This window comes from Diabrotica virgifera, chromosome 7 (genome assembly GCF_917563875.1).
Source record: "Diabrotica virgifera virgifera chromosome 7, PGI_DIABVI_V3a".
Taxonomy (NCBI): Eukaryota; Metazoa; Arthropoda; class Insecta; order Coleoptera; family Chrysomelidae; genus Diabrotica; species Diabrotica virgifera.
In genome coordinates, this window is record NC_065449.1 from 99567926 (window position 1) to 99582138 (window position 14213).

At 33.3% G+C, this 14213-nt stretch overlaps 1 long non-coding RNA gene across 1 annotated transcript; it reads left to right on the plus strand.

Annotated features, from left to right (window-relative positions):
• Nucleotides 1-602: 602 nt before the first annotated feature.
• On the plus strand, nucleotides 603-8840 carry LOC126888871 (uncharacterized). Its single transcript, XR_007699688.1, has 2 exons — nucleotides 603-1001; nucleotides 1612-8840. It is a non-coding gene; the product is annotated as an uncharacterized LOC126888871 (long non-coding RNA).
• The last annotated feature ends 5373 nt before the right edge of the window (nucleotides 8841-14213 follow it).

The window sequence follows — 14213 nt, forward strand, 5'->3', positions numbered from 1 at the left end:
TGTGTTTATTGCATGAAGGTTTTGTTGTTCTAAATATTCTAGTCGTCTGTCACCCCTAATATTCCTTGATCCAAGTCCATAGTTTCCTATTTTGCTTTCTGAGTTTTCCATTTTCTTTCCGATTTTTGCGTTGAGATCTCTCATTAGAATTGTTTTTTTATATTTTTGTCTTCCATTACTGTAGTGATTTCCTCATAAAATTTGTCAATTTCTTCCTCCTCGTGTGTTGTTGCTGGGGGCAGTTTCTCCTCCTCATGTGATGTTGCCAGCATTAATTTCATTCTTTGCTTCCTGTTAATTTCTAGTATTTATATCCTACTCTACCTGATATGCTATTATACTCGATTATGTTTTGTTTAATTTTCTTTTTGATCAGAAATCATATTCCTCCATATGTTTCTTCCTCCTTTCCTTTGTAATAGAGAAAATTTCCTTATTCTAGTTCTATACACATTTCTCCTCGTCTTTTGACCTCTGTCAACCCTAAAATGTCCCATTTGATTTTAGTTAATTCCTCTTCGAGTTCGTACAGCTTTTCATTTTGAGCCATGGATCTGATGTTATATATCGCTATGTAACGGTCCACCCGTTATATTATCATTTTTAGCGCTGTAATTATTTTTAAAAAAATAATTATTTTCTCTTGACCTCCCATTTAAATTCTTTAATTTATCGTAAAGGACTTCTCATGTGACGTCACACTGTACGGAACATAGTTGTTGAACCGTTCCTTGTCGTTTAATTCGTGTTCCGTGAGAGTTTGACGTTTTCCTCGCTGACTGTGGGAGGAATGAGAGGCACTTGGCCGGTGGCTGCGAGGTTGACAGGTTGGTGTTGGTGGTTAGTACCGTAAATGGCGGTTAATTTCTTCGAAATTAATTTTTATTTCAACTAAGTTTGGAAGTATAGTAAAAAGTTACCACCACTTGTTTCCTGGAGTACGGGTTTCCTGGAGTAAGGATGGGAGTACCATCAGTGGAAGAGGAATAAAAAATTAACCGGTAAATCGTTTTTTCTACTAATGTTTTTTAGTTAACCTTGAATATATGAAATAGTTGGTTCATTGTTAAATGTTCTTAGCCAGTCCCTTAGGTGAAGGATGTAGATTATTTCGATCTTTATATTATCTTTATATCGATCTTTATATTAATGGGGTTTTTGGTTTTACATAACCAAACATTTTTGAAGTCCTCAAATTAATATTGGAAATAATTACCATTTCTCTGTACGTTTTAAACCGATTGAACATCCAATATATCTATAAATTTTCATTTCCAATATATCTATAAATTGTCATGTAACTATCTTTGTCTGGTTCAATACCATTTCATTAAGGTATATAAAATGTATGTAGATGGCTATTACTATCTTAATCTCATGTTATTTCAGATAAGTCATATTTTATATTCCTATTTCAAATGCAATGCCATTATTTGTTCATGTTTTCAAACTCAAAATAGTTCAAGGTTACCTGAGATTAGTTTTTGTTCCATTTTTAATGGTTGTTTTTTTATGTTATTGCTTCTAAAAAGTTTTCCTCGATTATTTCTTCTTCTCTTTACTTTTGTTTACCGGTTTATATGAGAAATCAAACGAAGTATATGTTTTTAGCCATTTGGAAGAAAACTAACCCTCATGTGATGTCGTACCCACCTTGACTACCTAGGGAAGCCACCTTGACCTTATTGCAGCTACCGCCAAGTCAAACTGGGAGTATGTTTTGGGAACAAGCTTTTTGGGGGACATTCCAGCTCCTTTTCGTCCTGCCACCTGGGCCTACGGGGGGGGCATGGAGGTGCATCATAGTGATGCTCATTTTCTAGGATGCAACCGCAACCTCGTTTGGGAACATTTAGTGAGGAGTTTTAGTAACTATTGGTTTTTTTTATATTTCAGACTATCTGTTAAATACACTATGTTTTTTTTTCCAGATTTAGGTTACCTCTGTTTTTTTTGACATATGTATTTGTATATTAGATTATTTGGTTCCCAAACTTTGTATCTACGGTAACTTCTTGTGCACAGGAATAAGCCTAGAGAAAATTAGGTTTTTAATACTTTATTATTGCTTTGATATTGGTTTATGTAATTCGGGTAAATTTATTTTGTAACATTACTTGCTTGTTTCCCAAATATTGTATTTATTCGCTTTATTTCGTTTGTTCGGTTACTTCGTCGTTACTTTATTTCATTGCATTTGCTCGGTTAATTTAGGTCATTTTGTCGGTATTTTTCTTAACTTCACTTCTATAACGTTTATTCATTTGTATATTTAATTTTGCTTTATTCAGTATTGTATTTTCTCTTAGTGAGGCTTGGGCCTATTTATTTGTATTATTTTCATCTTCGTCGGTTTCCTTTAGTTGTACGTAGCAGGCGTACTATAACCATTTGGTAGAAGACTTATGTAATTTTGTCCCCTATATGTTAGTAAGAGGTACTTATATTTAAGTTTGTAACAGATAACATTATTGTTGTTATCTTTAAAATATATATATCTTCTTGTATAACTTATGTCATTTTAGAGTCACAGCATAATATGAACTTGCTTAACTCAGAGATTGTTAAAAATCTGGTAGTTATTTTTAATAAATATGTTTATTTATTTTGTATATCATTTATTTTTATTATTCCTTTATGTTCATTATTACAGGTTTGATATATTTAATATCTGACAGCAGTATAAGATACCTGGGAAAATGATCGAAGATCATTTTCATGGCGCCCATGATTAGTTAGTTTTATTTATTTTGTTCGTTTTTAGTCATTATTCATCTCCTTCCTTTTCAGTACCTTATTCTTATTTTATTATTTCATCTTCTAGTCATCATTACTATCTATATAGAGCTACTGTTCTTCGACAGGCATGCAAACGAGCCGTATCCATCCTTGAGTGTCAAGTTGCTCTCTTGCATCTATAGCTAGCCAACTCTATTCAGTTTGCCTCTGTCTCTTCCCACTTTACTTCTATCCCTTCTAATTCCCCCTTTCTTCAGTACTACTGCAAAGTAGTATTTTTTCCTATTGCGGCTTCTCAACGTAGAAGCCACTTCATCCTTTTCTTTACACATCCCACATTCTCTTCTTTTCAGCCACAACTACTTAGTTACCTTAGTTTTTTTTTTTCCTTACTTCTGTTGGAGTACCGATATCTTTCTTTTTACTTTCACTCCAACAGAAGTTTTCTTCTTTTTGTTACACTGGCTGCCCAATGCGTGGTGCCAACCGTTTTATGGTTCTAAGACAGTAGTTCTTTTAGTTCAATTTTCTTTTATTGGAATTTTCTGTTTTATTAACTTTTTGATATCTTTGTATATATGTTATTTCTGATTTATTTTTGTCTTTAATTTTTATTAATAATAAACAGGTAGACTTATACTGCTTCTTTTGGTTTTGGTTAGTTTATTTTTGATACCTCATCTTTAGCTTTAGTGGTACAGCTCATATCTTAGTTTGGATTTTGTATTTTTATTGGAAACTTATTTATGTATTTAGATTGAGTATACATAACTGACATTATGTTCTATTAGTTAAATTTTTATTCCTTCTACCAATGGTAGTACGTTTGCGCGTACAATTAATCGTTGAATATATGCATACATTTTTTTCTAGTGTGGTTATATTTTACACCTAACTAGAAATTATTTTCAGTATTTAGGTATTTTATTTACTTTATTGATTTGATTATTTATATATTTTGCTGGCATTTTGATTTGTTGGTGTGTCGCTAATATTTTCTCCATATGTATCTTTGTCTTACAAACTTTAGATTATATTTTATATTTGTTATTTTTGATATTTGGATTGTTTGGTAAGACAGGCACACACCACAAAGCAATATCAGTCCAGAACATTAGCTTCTATACATGATACGTTGAATTCGCATGGTTCGGATGATTACAGATGGTCATCCAAATTATTTTTCTTTAATTGGTAGTGTTAAACATTACAATGATAAATTGTATAGTTAAGTAGTTCCACTATCCATCTCATATTCCAGTTTTGTTAAATTTTGGTAATAATATTATATCAGTGTGGGTACCATAATATAATGCTTATATGAATCAGATACTTTAGGTTGAGATTCAAATATAAATTCTTTATTAGTTAGGAAACATTGATACTACTTTTCTATTAAGTTATAGAACAATCTTCAGAAGAAGATTACCTTAACAGTGTTGTTCAAGCTAATCTCTTCTTCTGTTTGTCTTTAGCTTAACTCAATCTTTAGTATGGTTAGAAATTTTAGTCTAATTTTTTTTTCCACCTGATAATGCAGGTACCTACATACATTGCTTGATTTCATCTTTGGCTTTGTTGTTGATGACTTTATTTATGAATTTATTACTTATTGGTTTAAATATTATGTAGTACTTTATGTATGAGTTTATTTTTTTTTTGGTATTATACATGATGCATTTTAATTATTAGTATGAGTCAATATTGTTGATTGCTGATCCTGTCAGTAGGATTACACAATTAATAATAACTTCACTTGTATTTTTGTTTAGTTTTGCACACCTAACCCCTAAGTTAGTAGGGTTGTTAACTTATTATGTATTTATATAGTTGGATAGGAAAGCTCATACAAGTACTCTTGTTTAATATGGATATTATGATGGAACTATGTTACACTACCATATCTCAGGTTATGTGTTATATTATTTTTGAATACCTATTTGATTACTTACTAATTTTTATTATTTTTTATATCTTGTCCTTGAATTTGCCATATTGGAAAGATGTGTTTTTTTTTAAATTTGTTATTGGGTTACTCTATTAACATTTGTCTCCAATATCTTAAATACTTTATAATAATTCAGACCCTTAGTTCCTATACAGTATGATTCTGGAATTAGTTTCGAATTTTGATGTAAGTATGTATGAATGCTTGAGTCTTTCATATTTCTGCTTATGAATAGTCTGTCAATGCTCTGATTTGTGAATGCGTGGGTTCGAAGTTGTTGCTCAGCAACTGATCACTGCTGTTTGACTGGCTTCGTAATTTATGTCTTTCATGGCAGAGTAGGCAGACGTTTTACCATTATAATATTTCTTGTTAGGAAATGACGGTCGCATGTCCTAACCATTCTTCTGTAATTAGTCCAAGTATTCCAGTTTTTTTTTACAATTTAATAGGGAAGTATTTAGTTCATACTAGGTCTTTTACTTCATAGTATGTTTGTACTTTGATAGTTGATGGATAAACATGGATAAATATCTTGCGCACTTGTTTATAAATCAATGCTTACGCCATCCCTATACGCAGTAGGTTTGTTAAGTCAGTATTTGGAGTGTTTAGACAAATGAGTTGTTCATCAGAGTATATTCCCACTTCTTTCCTTAGGCATTAGTTTTGTTATTTAGATTTTTGAACATTTCCTGAATAATTCCACGTATGTGAGAGCGCATGAATCTGCAGTTTTAATTAAAATTGGTTGCCCGTTCTCGTCAATTTTTTTTCCTATCACCTATCACATATTTTTTTTTCCTATCACTTATCATAGTGTCATAAAACTTATGAGTTCATCATTTATTCTGTTTTCTTTCTTACTTATTCTTATATTAGTACCTTATCTGTGTCTGGTTATTCTCATACATCTGTTGTAGCAACATGCTATAGTTCGCGAATACCAGCATGAATTAAGTTATGTATTTTCTAGAATACTTTAGTCAATACACTTTAGGTATTTATCTTACCTTTGATTTAGTTTGGTTACATCTCTGTTACTTAGTCTGTTAATAATTTTTTTTCTGACTTATTTTGGATTACTTAGTTCAGATAGGTTCATATTACCGGATGAGGGTGTATGTAGACCTAATTTATTTATTTTGTTCAGTATTAGTTACCATTGGATCCAATAATTTAGTTTATTTAGTATTAGTAAGAATTGGTCCATAAATTTGCCTGATCGTTCTTCTTTGGATATACTCCTATATAAATCTGGTGTCCATTGATAGTCCGATTCTGGATAAGTGTCCGATTCTTCATTTATTTTGTGTATTTAGTTGGATAGGTTCGTATTACCGGATGTGGGTGTACGTAGACCTGATCTGTTATGTGGTTTAGTATTGGTGTGAATTGGTCCATAAATTTGCCTGGTCGTTCTTCTTTGGATATGCCTTTTATGAATCTGGTGTCCACTGATAGTTCGACTTTGGATTAAGTGTCCGATTCCACATTTATTTTGGTTATTGAGTTTTGGATTCCTTTGGTATGTTTATTATTGGTATTATTTGACATTAGTGAGAATTGTTCCATAAATCTTCCTGATTGTTCTTCTCTGGATATACTATTATGAATCTGGTGTCCATTGTTAGTTCAGTTTTGGATAAAGTGTTCAATTCTTTACCTATTTTAGTTACTGATTTTTTTTATTCACTTTGGTACATTTACTTTTGATATGGTTCGAATTGGCTCACACCTTTTCCTGGTTGTTCCGTTCTTGGATATACCCTTTATAAATCTGATGTCCATGGATAGTTCAATTTTGGTTTTAGTGCCCAATTCGACACTCAGTTATTATTATGAACTTAAGTACAATATTTAGTTTTGTTTTGACTTTTGAGCAATATATGTTAATATTTGGTAGCAGAGAGTAACATAGTAACATTTTAGTATGAGTTTGAGTCATGTATTGATTTATTTTTCCTTGACCATTAGTTTATATTTAGAAGTAATCTTGCGAATCAACGTGGATTGTTAGACTATTGTAAATTTAGTTGTTAATATTTTGAAGTTTAAAAAAAAAAAATTTTTTTTTGGTTAAAAAAAAATTTTTTTCCCGAGTAGGAGGGGATTGTAACGGTCCACCCGTTATATTATCATTTTTAGCGCTGTAATTATTTTTAAAAAAATAATTATTTTCTCTTGACCTCCCATTTAAATTCTTTAATTTATCGTAAAGGACTTCTCATGTGACGTCACACTGTACGGAACATAGTTGTTGAACCGTTCCTTGTCGTTTAATTCGTGTTCCGTGAGAGTTTGACGTTTTCCTCGCTGACTGTGGGAGGAATGAGAGGCACTTGGCCGGTGGCTGCGAGGTTGACAGGTTGGTGTTGGTGGTTAGTACCGTAAATGGCGGTTAATTTCTTCGAAATTAATTTTTATTTCAACTAAGTTTGGAAGTATAGGAAAAAGTTACCACCACTTGTTTCCTGGAGTACGGGTTTCCTGGAGTAAGGATGGGAGTACCATCAGTGGAAGAGGAATAAAAAATTAACCGGTAAATCGTTTTTTCTACTAATGTTTTTTAGTTAACCTTGAATATATGAAATAGTTGGTTCATTGTTAAATGTTCTTAGCCAGTCCCTTAGGTGAAGGATGTAGATTATTTCGATCTTTATATTATCTTTATATCGATCTTTATATTAATGGGGTTTTTGGTTTTACATAACCAAACATTTTTGAAGTCCTCAAATTAATATTGGAAATAATTACCATTTCTCTGTACGTTTTAAACCGATTGAACATCCAATATATCTATAAATTTTCATTTCCAATATATCTATAAATTGTCATGTAACTATCTTTGTCTGGTTCAATACCATTTCATTAAGGTATATAAAATGTATGTAGATGGCTATTACTATCTTAATCTCATGTTATTTCAGATAAGTCATATTTTATATTCCTATTTCAAATGCAATGCCATTATTTGTTCATGTTTTCAAACTCAAAATAGTTCAAGGTTACCTGAGATTAGTTTTTGTTCCATTTTTAATGGTTGTTTTTTTATGTTATTGCTTCTAAAAAGTTTTCCTCGATTATTTCTTCTTCTCTTTACTTTTGTTTACCGGTTTATATGAGAAATCAAACGAAGTATATGTTTTTAGCCATTTGGAAGAAAACTAACCCTCATGTGATGTCGTACCCACCTTGACTACCTAGGGAAGCCACCTTGACCTTATTGCAGCTACCGCCAAGTCAAACTGGGAGTATGTTTTGGGAACAAGCTTTTTGGGGGACATTCCAGCTCCTTTTCGTCCTGCCACCTGGGCCTACGGGGGGGGCATGGAGGTGCATCATAGTGATGCTCATTTTCTAGGATGCAACCGCAACCTCGTTTGGGAACATTTAGTGAGGAGTTTTAGTAACTATTGGTTTTTTTTATATTTCAGACTATCTGTTAAATACACTATGTTTTTTTTTCCAGATTTAGGTTACCTCTGTTTTTTTTGACATATGTATTTGTATATTAGATTATTTGGTTCCCAAACTTTGTATCTACGGTAACTTCTTGTGCACAGGAATAAGCCTAGAGAAAATTAGGTTTTTAATACTTTATTATTGCTTTGATATTGGTTTATGTAATTCGGGTAAATTTATTTTGTAACATTACTTGCTTGTTTCCCAAATATTGTATTTATTCGCTTTATTTCGTTTGTTCGGTTACTTCGTCATTACTTTATTTCATTGCATTTGCTCGGTTAATTTAGGTCATTTTGTCGGTATTTTTCTTAACTTCACTTCTATAACGTTTATTCATTTGTATATTTAATTTTGCTTTATTCAGTATTGTATTTTCTCTTAGTGAGGCTTGGGCCTATTTATTTGTATTATTTTCATCTTCGTCGGTTTCCTTTAGTTGTACGTAGCAGGCGTACTATAACCATTTGGTAGAAGACTTATGTAATTTTGTACCCTATATGTTAGTAAGAGGTACTTATATTTAAGTTTGTAACAGATAACATTATTGTTGTTATCTTTAAAATATATATATCTTCTTGTATAACTTATGTCATTTTAGAGTCACAGCATAATATGAACTTGCTTAACTCAGAGATTGTTAAAAATCTGGTAGTTATTTTTAATAAATATGTTTATTTATTTTGTATATCATTTATTTTTATTATTCCTTTATGTTCATTATTACAGGTTTGATATATTTAATATCTGACAGCAGTATAAGATACCTGGGAAAATGATCGAAGATCATTTTCATGGCGCCCATGATTAGTTAGTTTTATTTATTTTGTTCGTTTTTAGTCATTATTCATCTCCTTCCTTTTCAGTACCTTATTCTTATTTTATTATTTCATCTTCTAGTCATCATTACTATCTATATAGAGCTACTGTTCTTCGACAGGCATGCAAACGAGCCGTATCCATCCTTGAGTGTCAAGTTGCTCTCTTGCATCTATAGCTAGCCAACTCTATTCAGTTTGCCTCTGTCTCTTCCCACTTTACTTCTATCCCTTCTAATCCCCCTTTCTTTTTTTATTTTATTTTTTTTTATTTTTCCTATTACGGCTTCACCGCTGAACCCCCTTCATTTTTATTTTCATAAGAGGTCCCAACTAGTTACCTTAGTCCTTTCTTCTCTTCTTTTTTTTCCTTACTTCTGTTGGAGTATATCTTTCTTTTTACTTTCACTCCAACAGAAGTTTTCTTATTTTTGTTACAGCTAGATGTATTCTGTTGAGTTCCTTCTGTTTCCGTTTTCTCGTATTTGTTCTTGTCGATCTTTTGCCTCCCCCAAAATTCTTGAGGCTGATCTGATTCCCGATGTGGGATTCCGGATTTCTCCTACCTACCTGGGGTATATTTCCTCTTTGTTGAAAGTTCAACATTGTTAGTTTGGGAAAAATAGCCTTAAAACACCACGCTGGCCAAGTTCTCCTCGTCTTTTGACCTCTGACAACCCCAAAATGTCCCATTTGCTTTTAGTTAATTCCTTTTCGAGTTCGTACAGCTTTTCATCTTGAGCCATGGATCTGGTGTTATATATCGCTAGATGTATTCTGTTGCGTTCCTTCTGTTTCCGTTTTCTCGTATTTGTTCCTCTCGATCTTTTGCCCCCCCAAAATTCTTGAGGCTGATCGGATTCCCGATGTGGGATTCCGGATTTCTCCTACCCACCTGGGGTATATTTCCTCTTTGTTGAAAGTTCGACATTGTTAGTTTGGGGAAAATAGCCTTAAAACACCACGCTGGCCAAGTTCTCCTCGTCTTTTGACCTCTGACAACCTAAAATGTCCCATTTGATTTTAGTTAATTCCTCGTCGAGTTCGTACAACTTTTCATCTTGAGTCATGGATCTGATGTTATATATCGCTAGATGTATTCTGTTGCGTTCCTTCTGTTTCCGTTTTCTCTTATTTGTTCGTGTCGATCTTTTGCCTCCCCCAAAATTCTTGAGTCTGTTCGGTTTCCCGATGTGGAATTCCGGATCTCCTACCCACCTGGGGTATATTTCCTCTTTGTTGAAAGTTCGACATTGTTACTTTGGGGAAAATAGCCTTAAAACAACACGCCGGCCAAGCGGGTGTTTGAAGGATAGTTGGTCTACCTTTGCTTTTTCTGTCTGCTCGTGGTCACCACATTGTAATTATTTGAGTCCTCCGCCCGTCATTAACTCTGTCCACATGACCCGCATAGTTCCACTTCAGCCATGCTATGCACTCTATTATATCTGTGATGCCCGTCCTTCTTCTTATTTCTTCATTTCTGACGCTGTCTCCGAGAGTCAGTTCAAGTAACGACCATGCCTTGGTCCACTCTAAGTTTGATTGGTGTTGCCTGATTTAAGGAAAGCGTTTTGGCGCCGTAAGTCATAGCCGGAAGGAAGCACAAATTGGTCGAACGTCTCCTACTTCAAATACTTTGCCATGTTGCTATTGAAGATGTCTGATAGCGTTCCATATGCGCCCCATCTAAAGTGATTCTTCTTTGCTGCCCAGCAGTTTGATGCTATCTGGAAATTTGAATTTCATGACCTAAGTATTTATATTTATAGACTGATGCTATTTAGTTGCAGTCGACTTTTGGATTTTTGCTTGGTACCAGATTTGTCATGTATTATGCCTTCCCAAAATTTATGTTCACACCAACTTTCTTGCAGGCGGCATATAACTCAGTAAGCATAATTCCAATATATTTTAAGTTAATTATGTCGTCCGCGAATCGTAAGTGTTAGAGCATTTAACCGTCGACATTGATTCCTTTTCTTCCACTCCAATTGTTTGGAAGCATGTTCAAGAACTGCCGTAAAAAGTTTGGGAGATAATATATCTCCTTATCTAATTCCTCTTTCGATTTTTATATATTTTGTGCCTTTGTGTGGTCTTACGGTTATGATTTTATTATTAAATATGTTCGCAATTTATTAGCTTGGAGCTTGATAATGCATACGCCTTTGCGCCAACGCTCTCATTGCGCTGTTAATTCAGTGGCGTAGCTGACAGGCCCGCAGACTGACTTTAAAATAGGAAATTTTAAAGGAACGTAACTCTTACTCTTTCCGGGTGCAATTTAGAGTTTCGTGAACAGGTTGGTAGTTTAGATGAAAGTGAATCCAAAAAAGTTAATAATTTCTGTCGGTGGTTCTTTTACTAGCTAAATATGATCCTGTTTTAGCTAAATTAATCGATAAAATCAATAACTTAAACAAATAATTACTTGAGCCCCCAAATACAAAACGAAGTTATAAATTTGCTGGTTTGTTGAAAAACTGAAAACCAATCGATTAATTAATTAAAAAAAATGATTTTATTCAAAAATTCTTGATACCACTCAAGATAGTTCAAAACACGATCAGCTTAGTCTTATTTTTCGGTATGTAAAAATAACTTGCGATGAAAATAATTTACCTTCCAAAACAGAAGTTAAGTGCAGAAAGTCCTGTAAATGAAATTTTAAAATTTATACAATCAAAGCACCTTTCCGTACACAACTGCAGAGGAAAGGGGGCAAACGTTATGAGTGGTGTATATTCAGGTGTACAACGGCGCATAACTGACATTGAAAAAACAGTGTCCTATTGCATTCTATAATCTGAACCTAGTGTTGAATGATGCCGTTGCTGGTGTACATGAGTTGTTTTTTTACGATATAATTAAGAGATTGTATGTATGTTTTTTTAGTGGAAGTATTAAATGCTGGGATTTACTATTATGACTTTGGATTCATCGCGTTTGCCAACACGAAAAGGTTATATGAAAACCGGTTGTTATCCAGGCATGATGCTGTTATGGCTTTGCGTCGATCTTTCCTACAAGTAATAAAATCGTTAACGAAAATTTCATTGCTATCAAAAAACTATGAAAAATTAAAAGTTAATGCATTATTAGAGCATATGAATAGTTTTGAATTTGCCGTTTACATTACTATTCAATCTAAAATACTTAACTTTATTCATCTAACATCAAAACTTTTGGAATCTGAAACAGCAGAGTTAACGGTCCTTCAAATTTTTGAAAAAACTCGTGGATAATCTTCGAGAACTGAGAAATTCGTTTTCCGAAATTTTAGCAGAAGCAGCAGGAGTAGCAGAATAGTGGGGATTTTACCGGAATTTAAACATAAATGGATAAAACTTAAAAAAAAATACGATGAGCTCAGCTGCGACGAAAAAATAACTTATCGATGGCTTAGTGTGAAAACCTTGTATCTCATTTTACAGAAAATTTTAAATGAGTTACTTTAAACTGAATTTCTGCATACTCTAACCCAAAATATATATATGAAAAATGTATGTGTATTGATATAAACGTACTCAGAATCAAAAATATATAAAGATAGTTTTTTTGTTTTAAGTTATAATATGCAGAAATTAAGTTTAAAGTCTCTCCTGTAAAATTTTCTGTGAAATGAGATACGAGGTTTTCACACTAAGCTAGTGTTATAGCAAAAAAAGTTTTAAGGTTAATGTTTTCAATGTAAATCTAGATATAATATTGCAACAACTTACTAATAGGTTTGTCGGATTAACCCGTTGTCCTAGGTGAGCGACGGAAAACGACTCGACGCGATGCAATGCGTTGCGATACGATGCGACCAGTAATTCACGCGACGTGTGGCTTATGTAGCGTCGCATCGCGTCGCTTTCCATCGCTCAACCTAGGACAAACGTAACGATGTCAATTTATTCCTATTCTTAAATATGGGGAAGTATACGGCAGTGTTACTAGAAAATTCATATTTTAAACACTTATATTTAGAGCGAAATAAATTTCGAGAGTTTCATCATTATTTATATTCGAGATTAAGAATATTCCACGTTGGTTTAAAGAGTATTGTGGCTCATTACCAAGTACTTTCGATTATATTATTGCACCTGTTAAACCCAGTATTCAACTGTCAATAAGTAATTTTCAAAAACCAATTTCTATTGAGGAGAGGCTTTTACTGACTTTAAGGTATGTTAATGAGAAAATACTGGTACTATGTAGTAACTATTAGTTTTTATTTATTTAATAAACTATTGCGTAGCATAATTTGAATTGACAAAAGCAATGGGGTGTCACACTGCGTCGCGCGTCGTGTCTCGTCGCGAACAAAACAAGTTCGCACTTTGTCGCGTCTTGTCGTAGACTGATTAATCCGAAAACGTAGGCCACACACAAATACAACCATTACTTAATATTTTGCGTCGCGTCGCGTCGTGTCGCGTTGTCGCGTTTGTCGTTCACCTAGGACAACGGGTAAGAGACATGAAGGTATAATAGGTTTTCATGTCTATTCCCAAAAAATCTATTAACACTAACTGACGAAGAGGCAGGCCAAATATGTATTGTCATTTACACATATTTTAGTAATTATATTGTTATTAGTTGGCCCCCCAATCTTAAGCTACGCCACTGTGTTAATTTCGATTGTATCGAATGCTTTACCAAAATCTACGAAAGCCAGGACCAATGGATGATTGTATTCTATTCGATAGGTTTTTCTATAACACCTTTTTTAAAGTGGAGGTGGTCCTTAGAGTCAGACCTTTTGCTAAAACCTACCTGTTCCTTGTTGGTAAAAATCTAGGCTGGTTTTTTTTCTAGCCTATCTGTTATTACTCTTGCTAATAACTTTTAGATGTGTTAACATGCTTGTGGGTCAGTAAAATTATCGAGATATGTTGGGTTGCTCATTTTGCAACAAAATGGTAAGTGCACTGTGCCAGCCTGTAAGTGTTTTACGTTGGTGTAGAGATAAGTTAAACAGTTCCTTTATATTCTCTAATAGTCTGTCTCCTCCAATTTTTGCTGTTTTATAACGAAATATCTTCTCCTGGAACTTTACTACTTTTCATTTTCTTCAGTGCGTTCTTTGTTTCGTCTGTTGATATATCAGACATCAATTCCAATCCTTTATTGACTAATATTTCTCCTGAATTTTCTAACTTTCCTGTTAGTTACTCATTATGGTTTTGTTGACTTTTGTATGATTGTATAAATAAGTCTACTACTAGCCTTGGCAATTCATCTCTGTTGGTGAT